Here is an 11921-nt window from a genome sequence, read left to right as displayed (position 1 = left end):
GGTGAACGGGAGAAGAGTTCGGTGTACAAGAAGATATCAGGTGATAGACGACATTTAGATATGTGGATCATATGAGGAAACGAAAAGGCAGAAAATAGGAAAGATTGGAGAAAGCTGGGTTTGCAGTGAAAGGCCTGTTAATTTGTTGTAATTAATTCATCCTGTACTGATTAATGTAGTCTGTTATTGATCTAATCTTAAGTCTAAATTTCTCTTCTGGTTTAACTAAGCTTGTCTTGCGGTTTTTCTGAATGTTGGGAAAATATTTATCCAGTAATTTTCATATATTTTAGAGTCTTACATACAGAAGGAGCATCACAAAAAACAGGCGACGTACAGATATAAACAATGTCTCCCTCTACTTTAAATGCTTAGCTGATATAACTTTTAAATCTCATCGTAATGCCTACTAAAACGTCCTCAGAAGCAATTGGGTTTTATAAGGTACATGTACCAAATAACGCCACCTTAACACTTCAGTCACTTTTGCTCTGGAAATAAGTTATGTACAAACACGAAAATTATGAAATAGAAACTGTAATCTTATCTTTACAAAATAGCACAATGAAAATGGATATATTATATACCGAACAAGAATTAGAACTCAAATAGGAAAACTTTGTAAACTGGTGTTATTAGGAAGAGGTTGTCCAATTAACCCCACCTATTTTATAGTAACCTATACACTTATAATTGTTAATGAATTATTTTTCCTAAGCAACACAAATTGAACTAAGCGACTAAATTTGAGTTTCTGTTAATAAAAGATACAAAATCACTCAATACTAATGAAAAATTCTTGATCTGAAACTGAAACACCAGATGGATTAGGGAAATATGTTTTCCAGTGACTCCTTACTTAAAAAAAAAGAGACAATGTGACACAGTAGAAAGTTATTAAACACAAAAGCATTTACCTTAGTTTAATATGAATGTTTTCCAATAAATAAAACAAAAAAATTAAGTTATGTAAAATAAAAAAAAAATTAAGAGTTCGATAAGCAATTGAAGCAATATCATCACTGCACATTCTGAACATTTGTAAGTTGAAAGCTTAGTGATTTTCCTGATGTTTTCACACTGATGCTGTACTGTCAGCCTTAGTACTAAGATAACCTAAAATTTTGTCTGTAGATAGCAAATACTTTCTATACATAGAAGAATGTTTAAGGATCACGAAAATATATAGTTTAGTATAGTTATTATTTGCTCAACAAACAAAATAAAATATTGCCTCTTACCTTGATATAAGAACAGCCATTCACTATCAACACTCAACAGGAAAATGATGGAATATAATGTCACTCGTAAATGTCACCGGACAGCTAGTAACTCATTTCATCACTAGATTGCAAGCGAATGCAGGCTACAGTAGTGCACTACCGAAAACTTGTGTCGTTAACAAATTTTAATAGGGCGGCGTTAAAGGTATAAATGGCGTTATTTGGCTCAGGGACCTTATTTTCACTTTAATGTAGTGATTTATAGTAAACTATTAGTGGTTATTTGATAAATAGGAAATAGACCTATAATCAGAATCTAATGTGAATTTACTCGTATCTTTTGATATTGATATCACATTTAATGTTGTAATTTTCCTATATATTGATGTTATTTTAAACTTAACTCATTTTTATTAGTTGAAAATCTCCATATGAGTTATTCAAATGACTACATTAAAGAAATATGTAAATAATAAATAAATAAATACACAGTTATAAATTTGTAATGGGTAAAATGCCTCCTGTATGTGAAAGGAGGTCAGAAGTTACAGTTGATTCAAATAAAAGTCAACCGTAGTAAGTCTGTTGTACAAAATTTACTCTTAATTAAATAGAGTACAAATTAAAATTAAGCGTTGTCATATGATGTATTTTTAACAAGAGAGATTGTAAGTTTATACCCCGAGGTACAACAGCAAAATGAGGTTTTAAAAATTAATGGAATATTTAAAGACTACACAAAAAGTGTAGTCTCTTACAATTATGATAATTCCAGTGAGTTACATTAACATGATTAATTTAAAAGAACATAATATGTACATATATTAAGTATTCTAAATAACAAATTATATTGTAAAAGCAAGTGACAATACGCAGTAATTTAATTAAAATATAAATCAGTATTAACCTTATTCTCCCGATTCAAAATTATACTTCGCGATATTTCAAACAAAAATGTTCAATAATTGCTTGTTTTTACTTCATTTACGAGATAATTGTTTCATATGAAATATTTCATAGCGTGGTCTGGGAAGGCGATTGCTTTAATTTCCAAACTGTTCAATCGATTTAAGCGAGTAGTGTATTATAATAATGAACGATTGAAAGAATTTCAGTTTTGTCCTTTAAATGTGCAGAAATTTGAGCCGAACAAATGTAACTTTTCATTCTGCAAAGTAATTTTACAATGTTACATTTTCGTTCACATCAAATTTCTTCCCATTTAAAGGACAAAACTAAAATTCTTTGAATAATTTATCAATAGTAATCTCACTAGAGGTTTTGATTTATCTACAGGAAATCAAAACTCGAGTGGGATTTAATTGACTGTTAACACGATTAGAAGAAAGTATATAAAGATTAGGACAAATAAAGTACTCTAATACAATAAAATATTAATTGACTTACTGAAATTCTATTTCACTAATGTTAGCTTCAAAACGTTTGAACGGACCCACCATTTTCAGTTGACTATCTATGCTGTAAACAAATGACGATCACAAAGCATGTTTTGCAGTACCGTGAAGAATTTGCAGTTTGAAATGTTGGCAAACAAAGAAACAAATGCTATAGTAGTGATAAAAACGAACAAATGCTATGTAAACGTTAAAATTAAACAAATGCTAGAGAAGCGATAAAATTGTGCGATAAGCAGCCATGATTGTTTGAAAGACGTCCTTTCGTACCGTTTTATTGGTCAAAAGTATTATGACGTAGTAAAAGTGCAGTAGTCATCATAATACACTGCTTTCTTAAATTAATAATAATAATAATAATAATAATAATAATAATAATAATAATAATAATAATAATAATAATGACTTATTTAACCTGGCAGAGGTAAGGCCATACGACCTTCTTTAACACAACCAGGAGTAAAACTGCGGTACAAAAAACACTTCGAATTTACATAGTACACTACAATTTTACACACAAAACTGAATAAGATAATATTGACTGAGCATATTGGGAATTCAATCAATGGCTTTTCCGAATCACGCTATGAAATGTTTCATATAAAAAGTATTTATTCCCAAAATGAAGCAAAAATGAGCAAAATTGTATTAAACTATTTTGTTTGAAATATCTCAAAGAGTAACCCCTGAAATTAATGGCATAACTTATTGCGAAAAGGGAGTAGCTCCATTATTTGTTTGTTTTACCTCCTAAATTGCTGATTGTAATAAATGAGTGATAAAATGAAACTCCTAATAATAATAATAATAATAATAATAGTAATAATAATAATAATAATAATAATAATAATAATAATTTATTTATTTATTTATTTAATCTGGCAGAGCTAAGGCCAGTAGGCCTTCTCTTCCGCCCAGCCAGACTCTAATTCTAATTGAATACAATTGCTTACATAGTTATTACATTAATATCTAGACCATAAATCAACATGAAAGTAAATAATGAAAGTTGGATAAAGTAATGTTAGTGTGACAATAATAAACATTGGTAAGAAATAGTTATAATAATAATAATAATAATAATAATAATAATAATAATAATAATAATAATAATAATAATAATGAGAAAATTGAGATATTTATCTGTGATATATATAACCATTAAACATTGAGAAACCTGAAACAGCTATTATTGTTAACAAGAATTGTTAGAAAAATATTTCGTTAGCCTATTCTTAAATTGGTTTGATGTCTGACAGTCCCTGACATTACTCGGTAGGGAATTTCAAAGTCGAGGAACAGCCACAGTGGAAGAAGATGAATATGAGGATGTTCGGTGGGAGGGAATGGATAATATTGAGGAGTGTTGTGATCGTGTGTCTAGGTTATGATGGTTGGATAAATTTTGAAAACGAGACGCAAGATAGACAGGAGTGGAGAAATGCAATATGTGAAAGAGAAGGGAAAGACAGTGGATTTTCCTACGATCTTCTAGATGGAGCCAGGACAATATTTCGAGGGATGGTGCTACGTGATCAGCCCGGCGAATATTGCAGACGAAACGGACGCACATATTATGAACACGTTGTAGTCTCTGCGCCGAAGTAACGCTTAGGTCAGTAAGCAGAATATCACAGTAATCGAAGTGGGGCATCACGAGTGTTTGCACTAGGTACTTACTATGAAAAAGAAAAGAAGTCCAGTTAGAATTTTAATTTTTTAAAATGTTTTTGTTCTTTTCATAACTTTGTAAAAATGGAAATATCTCCTGTTTGCAGGGAGTCTTTCAATTCTTGCAGTATACGTTGTTATGTGTGTATACTTTTATCCCGGACACCCTGCATTATGTTGCTAAAATATTATATAATACTGGACTTGGGTTCTTTACCCACGGCTAAATTGCCGGAGATTAATAATACCCGAATATTTATTAAACATTTCTAAGAGAAGAAAGCTCAGCAATATTAATAAATTCCTCAAATAATATTAATGCTAAGGTAAACAATATAATATTCACTGTAACCGTTTAATTGTGGATGCGTTCATCTCTCTTTCCTTTACATACCGGCGAACTCGATTATTTCTACGGTTGACGTCAAGACGCTCAGTGATATTTAGAGTTTAATAACGTTTCCGCTTTCCAGCTGAGTTGCGTTGTTACGAACAACGAATATTAAAGTAAAATTACATAAATATTTCACATTTCTGTGACATATTAAACAATAATGAAATAATGGATAAGAAAATAAATATTTCTCTCACTAAATGATCATTATGCAATTTTATCAAAACTTGTTAAAAAGACATTTTAGATACATTTAGCGAAACATCGCTGAATACTTGATGGTAAAGTTTTTCTTAAAATGCGGGTCAATCCCATATAATAGGCGAGAATATTATTCAGTTCATCTTCATCTTGTATCTAGAAATTGTATATCTATTCATAGTTAAAAATTGATTTCACAACTTTTGACACTATATCACTTCGGAATATGTATTATATATCTTTCTCGTGTTAACCAAACAATCAACCAAAAAGCCAGAAACTAAACACACTAGAACAATACGAAATATACAGACACACAAAAACACATCCAAATGAAATTCTCAACACACAACTCAATTTCAGAACACACACACTCTTTGACTCCACATTACACTACACAAACACACTCCCACAGGAAACAAAACAAAAGGCGCCAAGACCAGCAACAACCAGTTCTGAAGAAGGCCAATAGCAGGCCGAAACATTTAAACCAGGTGCGATAAAATTTAACACGAGAAAGACATATAATAATATTCCTGAAATCTACTTAGAAGCGTATCATAGCTACTTCTAACTTGCACTTTTACTTTATAATGAAATTGACTATCAATGAATGTAGCCTACGTAAAATATTTTGTTTTATATTGGAATTTGGGGGGAAAAGTAGAAAGTAATGTCATTTTGTTAAATCCTATTTTCTACTCACAACCAATTAAAATAACTTATAGCTATTGTAATTATAATATAATATTAATAATATATTATTGTAATTATAATATAATTATAATGTCATAATAATTATTTATGACAAATATGCTTAGGATAAAAAATCATATAAGTAGCATGAAATTCTAGAGCAGCTAAATTGTGAGAGGTAATGTTCCTTATTTCCAAGTTAGGGTTAAAGTTACTGTATTTAATGATATCATTTGTGAATAAACACTGAATTTTAAAATAGAGAGAGGGTTTTGGTGTAGCTATCACATATAAGGAGCTCATATTCAAAATGTCTCTTGTCCACCTGATAACGAGCGTTCTTCAAATATAACTTTACATACAACTGTCATCATTTGGCTTCAGAACGCCTTGTAAACCACTAAAATCTTACGTTAAAAGTGATTATTGGAATCAAACTGACTCCTGTCCATAGCAAAATTCGACAAAATATTAGTTACAGCTTTGGAATTAAAGACTCTGATGCCTCCATCTTATTTTAAATGCTTCTAACTTCTTTGGTTTCATAATGTCTCTTGCCTAGCTGGTAAACAATTTTGGATCTAAAAAGTTTTTCGTTATTTCCCACAAAGTTATAGGAATGGACAAGGGTCGTTTTTAAAATAAGCTCATCATATTTGTAAGCCAGCTTTCCAAAAAGAAAAAAAAAAAAAATCCTACAGTGTGACATTATCATACTGCTAAGAAATGTTGCTAAAATTGATTACTAGGGGACGGATGTTGATGAAAAGTCATCTTCTTATTTTTCACATTAGGACGATGCCTATTAATATAGAAATCCTTTCTATGTTAATATCAACGTAAAAAAATAATTTCTTATATTCCATTTTTTGACACTTTTAACTAATAGGTCATTTTTATATTTTTTCGTCATTTATTGGTCATTTTTAATACTTTGAAGAACTTTTAGATCATTTGGAATGCATTTTACTTTCTTCTTTACCGATTTTCTGAGCAAATAGGTCAGTAGTAATTACCTACTGAATAAGTGAATAACAGTGAATTTTGAGTTTTATAGTTTGGAACAGACTCTAAAGTCCATTTCTCATTCCACTGAAGGCTTCACTTCACACTACGGAAGCAATATAAAATGCTTGACAATAGCTTAGTTTAAGTGAGGACTTTGACCACTACTGTTCTTTTATCGGTACGAGAGTATCTTTAGAATTTATGTTTGGAAGGGGAAAACTTTCACCGTGTCCTGGACAGAACGTAGTTCGGAAGGGATGTCTACTGTAGTAGACAGTATTTTTAAAACAAAGATTGCAAAATTGCACGCTGCGCCCACAATTTGTTTTGTCATTCCCTCATCTGAAAGATCTGGTAACAAAAGAGAAACGCAGGAGGAGGAGGAGGAGGACACAGAGAATGAAGGTACTGACATGGACCACACCTGTTTGAAACACGTTGTAAACCCTCATTAAAATCTATAGTTTTCCCTTAAAACCTTAATTTTGTTTCATGTTCTTTTCCTTTATCTTAGCCAAATTCCAGGACGTTGCCTCCTCTCTCCGAGATTTGCAGGGCAGTCTTTGAAATAAGGTGACTAATTTTTAAGTTGTGGTGCGAGTACGGTGAATAATATTTAAATGTCATTTTCTTTTAATTTCATGATATTTTTCCATTAGTTTAGAGACATTTTAATGAACATTTTAAGTAGATTTTTAGGTCATCAACATCCGCCCCGTATTGATTACCCTATTTAAAGAGGGCTGTTTTAAGTACACGATAGTCCATGCCTGTGGAGTAATGGTCAGCGCGTCTGGCCGCGAAACCAGGTGGCCCGGGTTCGAACCCTAGTCGGGGCAAGTTACCTGGTTGAGGTTTTTTCAGGGGTTTTCCCTCAACCAAATATGAGCAAATGCTGGGTAACTATCGGTGCTGGACCCCGGACTCATTTCACCAGCATTATCACCTTCATCTCATTCATACGCTAAATAACCTAAGATGATACAGCGTCGTAAAATAACCTACTCAAAAAATAAAAGTACACGATGCATTTAAAAAGTATCTTTTTTTAATTCACAGATATAAAGATAGGAAGAGTTGGGGGGGGGGGAAGATTTCTCTTTGTAAAAATTAAAAGAATAAAATTTTTGTGGCTATTACATTTCCGTAACAACTTATGGTTTCTTCTCAACCTTCTAGCACGTCGATTCGTGCCAGTTTTATCATTTGGTGTATTTAATTGCTGTTACTTATTTACATTTGTAGGCAATGATAAAGATTTACACCAAAAGCCAAATTATTATTTTTGAAATAATATGGCTTTAAATCAAAAATAATATTTATTCGTTACATGAAAGTGCGACTCTATAACGTATTACTTAGGAGTACTGTATATTACTTAGTTGGATAAATCTTATAGTCGAAAGAAATGACATTTTAAAAGTCATTCTGTGAATAAATAAAATACAATAACTAGGCTATAATGAATTAATAGTCATCATCATTATCATCATCATCATCATCATCATCATCTTCTTCTTCTTCTTCTTCTTCTTCTTCTTCTTCTTCTTCTTGGCAAATACCTATTAGACCATAAGACCTAATAAGGTCTTATGTAAAATTTTTATGTCAGCGTTTTACAGGTCTATACACAGATTTTCGGCTTTAGATGTGTAGTCACGAGTATAAACAGCTTTTGATCCTACTTCATCTTACTCTTGCTATATAATATTTCCAATTTATTTGATACTGACAGATGTATTCCAGAACCGACATGATTAAGATTTCTTGCAAAATACCAGTGTTACTTTTTCAGAACTCATTTAGTACATCTCGCTGATTTGTGCATGAATCGCATTTCACACGTTGTCGTTCGTCTCTCGTGACATTTCTTCTATGTGTAATAAACAGTAATTCTTTAAATATATTTCTTCGGAGTTGTGTCAGAAATTACGAAGAAATATGACTGCTTATTATGAAATTGTAAGTTTTTCGTTTAGTTAAGTTATAAAATTAATTATTCTATGTTATTTTGAGCAAAAACATGTCCATCGTCTAGTTTGTTATACATAAAACTACTAAAAGCCTAGACATAAAATTTAGGTAACTTAAGCTTTGTTCTGAAGCGCATTTCTGTTAAACACAAACTCTTTGGGTTAAAGATAATGCACATAGACATTACTTGTAAGATAATGCACATAACTATTAATTGTTCAGTGTATCAATATAATCCAGTTCTTTAAATAATTTTTTCATTCATTTTAGAAAACCGATTTTAATTTCGAAACTTGTGTAACAGATCGTAATTTTTTTCTCCTCTTAAACAGTAGGAAGGTCACAAAAACAAACATTTCTCTTCAAATGAAAGATTTTTCTTCTTAATGATTTGGCATATTGTTTATATTAATTACTTAATATAGTAATCTTACTTACCAAATAGATGATCTTGTGTTCTTACTTCCTGAAACAGAAAAAAAAAATAAAATGATAATAATTATAACAATCAATTTTATGAATTAATTACCTCAATATCTATCAAAGAGCATTCTCTGAAGTTTCAAAAATATATTCAACTACACTCATTACATTGTATTTTTCAATTATATTCCACCATTTTAATGCTTTCCTGTTAAATGAAGTTAGAAATGCAGTCTGTTCGAAAAATCTAAAGACATTTGCTACCCCATATTCAGAATCTTCCTTATATTTTTTAAAGTTACTAAGTAATATATATTGTAAATTATAAATTATTACTTAGTTATATATTCCACTCTTAGTTAAAGAGAAAAAAAATACTTTAACAATTTTTTCCCCATTTTTTCACTGAACATATATATTTTTTATGTTATGTGTGTGATACTCATAAACCTGTAAGTCTGCTCTTTAGAATAGGCCTACAGGCTGCAGAAAACACTTAAAAATCTAATGTAAACGGGTTTGGTCATTTCAGAGACAAATGCATTTAAGTTTGGAAAATCTTAACTTATGGAAAACTGCATTAAAAAAAAAGGGGGGGGTATGAATTACATGCGCCTCTATATTTAAAGAGACTATGTAAAGGGCTTATATGCAGACATGTGTATATATATATATATCTATATATATATATATATATATCTTCTATTCTCAATATTTTCAGAGTTAGTACTCTAATTTGAAGTTGTTTATAAATTAGGCCTACCTTTTTTCTTTAGTTTTGAGGGTAAAAGAACATTACAAATAGAGAATGAACCATTCAGAAGTATCATTACTTTTATTGGCTAGAGTATTCTAAAGCTAAAAATGTGTTGTTAATTCCTTAGTTGCTTTGTATAGAATTTTTTCTCAAAGTTTTAACTAAAATTACATTATTCTTCCGTACTTATTGCAGCAAATCGCACCACTTCTAGAGACTTGATTCTTTACAGTTCAATTCTGCATCCTATAGGTTAAAGTATATTAAAGAGTTTATAATAGTGACGTGATTTGTAACAGTTGTTGTGATAGGTACGTAAGAATAATGTAATTTTGTAGTTGAAAATCGAAAAAAAAAAAAAATATATATGCACGAAGCAATTAAGTAATTCGGAACAAATTTTTATCTTCAGAATATTAGCATTTTAAAGAAATGATATTTCTGAATAGTTCATTCTCGGTTTGTAATATACTTTTACTCTTTAAACTAAAGAAAAAAATATAAACAACTTCAAATTTAACTGTGAAAATATTGAGAATAGGACCCATGTTTATATGATATTTTTTTCTCAAAATGTCTTCGAAAATAAGCTACCCAGTTCCCTTAAAACAACGTTTTATTTAATTTTTAATGACAAGATTTTAATCCGAGCGTAGTGCATTGTGTTGAACTGGTGTTTAAGTTATACTGCAGACCTAGTCGTCTTAGAAGAAGACACGGGACGCAGACGAGAGCAAAATTTTATTTAGAAGTTTGTGCATTGACGGAGGTGGGGGGGACCTCGTAATAAGGAGGATTAGGCAGTTGTCATGACTAACACGTCGACGTGATGGGTGTTGGAAAAAAAAAAGAGGGCGAAGAAAGCAGGAAAAGATGCAGGGGAAGCCGAGAATTTGTGCTCACGGTTAAATATTGAAATATATAACAAGTCGAGTGCTTTGGCACTTGTGGCACGTCGGGATGAAATAGAAATGAGATAAATTATACCAACAAACTTTGATACCAGCGGAAAACGGCTAACCATTTTATAAAACTGATTCATTTCTAGGGAGGAGAACTTGGTTTAACGTCTAGACGGATTAGTAACATCTTCCCAACTTCTCTGTCTGCACTTGCGAAAATAATATAAAGAAATCACCGCCACTGTTGGAAAATAAGGAGGAAACTTTCTATTTTGTTGTATTACAAAAATGTAATTTCCTGCTCTTTTTCTTTGGTCGTTGACAGAATTACTGTACTCGTAATATACTGGATGTTTTATCATAAATATAATTCAATAGTAGCTATATTAGATCCAAGGTTGTGAAGTGCATTTTACAAATTGAGGAAGAGTTCTTCTATTTCTTCCATTTTGTAATGCACTTCACAAACTTGGATTGTACAGTATTTCTTGCACGATAGTATATTTTGAAAATAATATTTTTTAAAATCTTAATATTCAATACGTACGTTACACTATGAACAGCTGACTGATGTTAACAGTCTGGCCAACGTACACACTTCACCATCAACTTCAATGTGAAGGAGTGAAAATGATTCAGGTAGGCCTACTTGTAATATTTCGTGTTCAATTGGAATAATTTTTATTTATTTTTGTTAAGTGAAGTTTGAATTGTTTAAATAAAGTTCAGTACATTTCAAATGCATTGATTTCTTTCGTATAATGTATATTAATTAATACTGCCTTTTACGTATGAATTTTCCATGCATTGTAGCATACATAGAAGGCAGTGGCTTCCATTAAAACCCTAGACCAGTTATTTGTAATATTTCAACATAGGCTACTTATCTAGGTTGGCAACCCTGAATTGAATAAAATCAACTTTCAATCGTAGCTGCCGTTTGCTGTGACGCCGAGAAAACACACTATCATGCAAAAATTCTATTACAAACCATAACACAAATCTCTTAAACCAGAAACAAATATAAGTATGTATACAGCTTAATTCTTGTATATGACTATTACATTCTTACTACGTCATACTACTTTTGACCAATAAAACGGTACGAAAGGACGTATTTCAACCAATCATGGCTCTTATCGCACAATTTTATCGCGTCCCTAGCATTTGTTTAATTTTGTCGCGTCCCTAGCATTTGTTTCTTTGTTTGCCAACATTTCAAACTGCGCTGGTCTGGACGTCAAAAATATATATATA

The sequence above is a fragment of the Periplaneta americana genome, chromosome 14 (genome assembly GCF_040183065.1).
Source record: "Periplaneta americana isolate PAMFEO1 chromosome 14, P.americana_PAMFEO1_priV1, whole genome shotgun sequence".
In the NCBI taxonomy this organism is placed as follows: Eukaryota; Metazoa; Arthropoda; class Insecta; order Blattodea; family Blattidae; genus Periplaneta; species Periplaneta americana.
Note: the sequence above shows the minus strand (reverse complement) of the source record.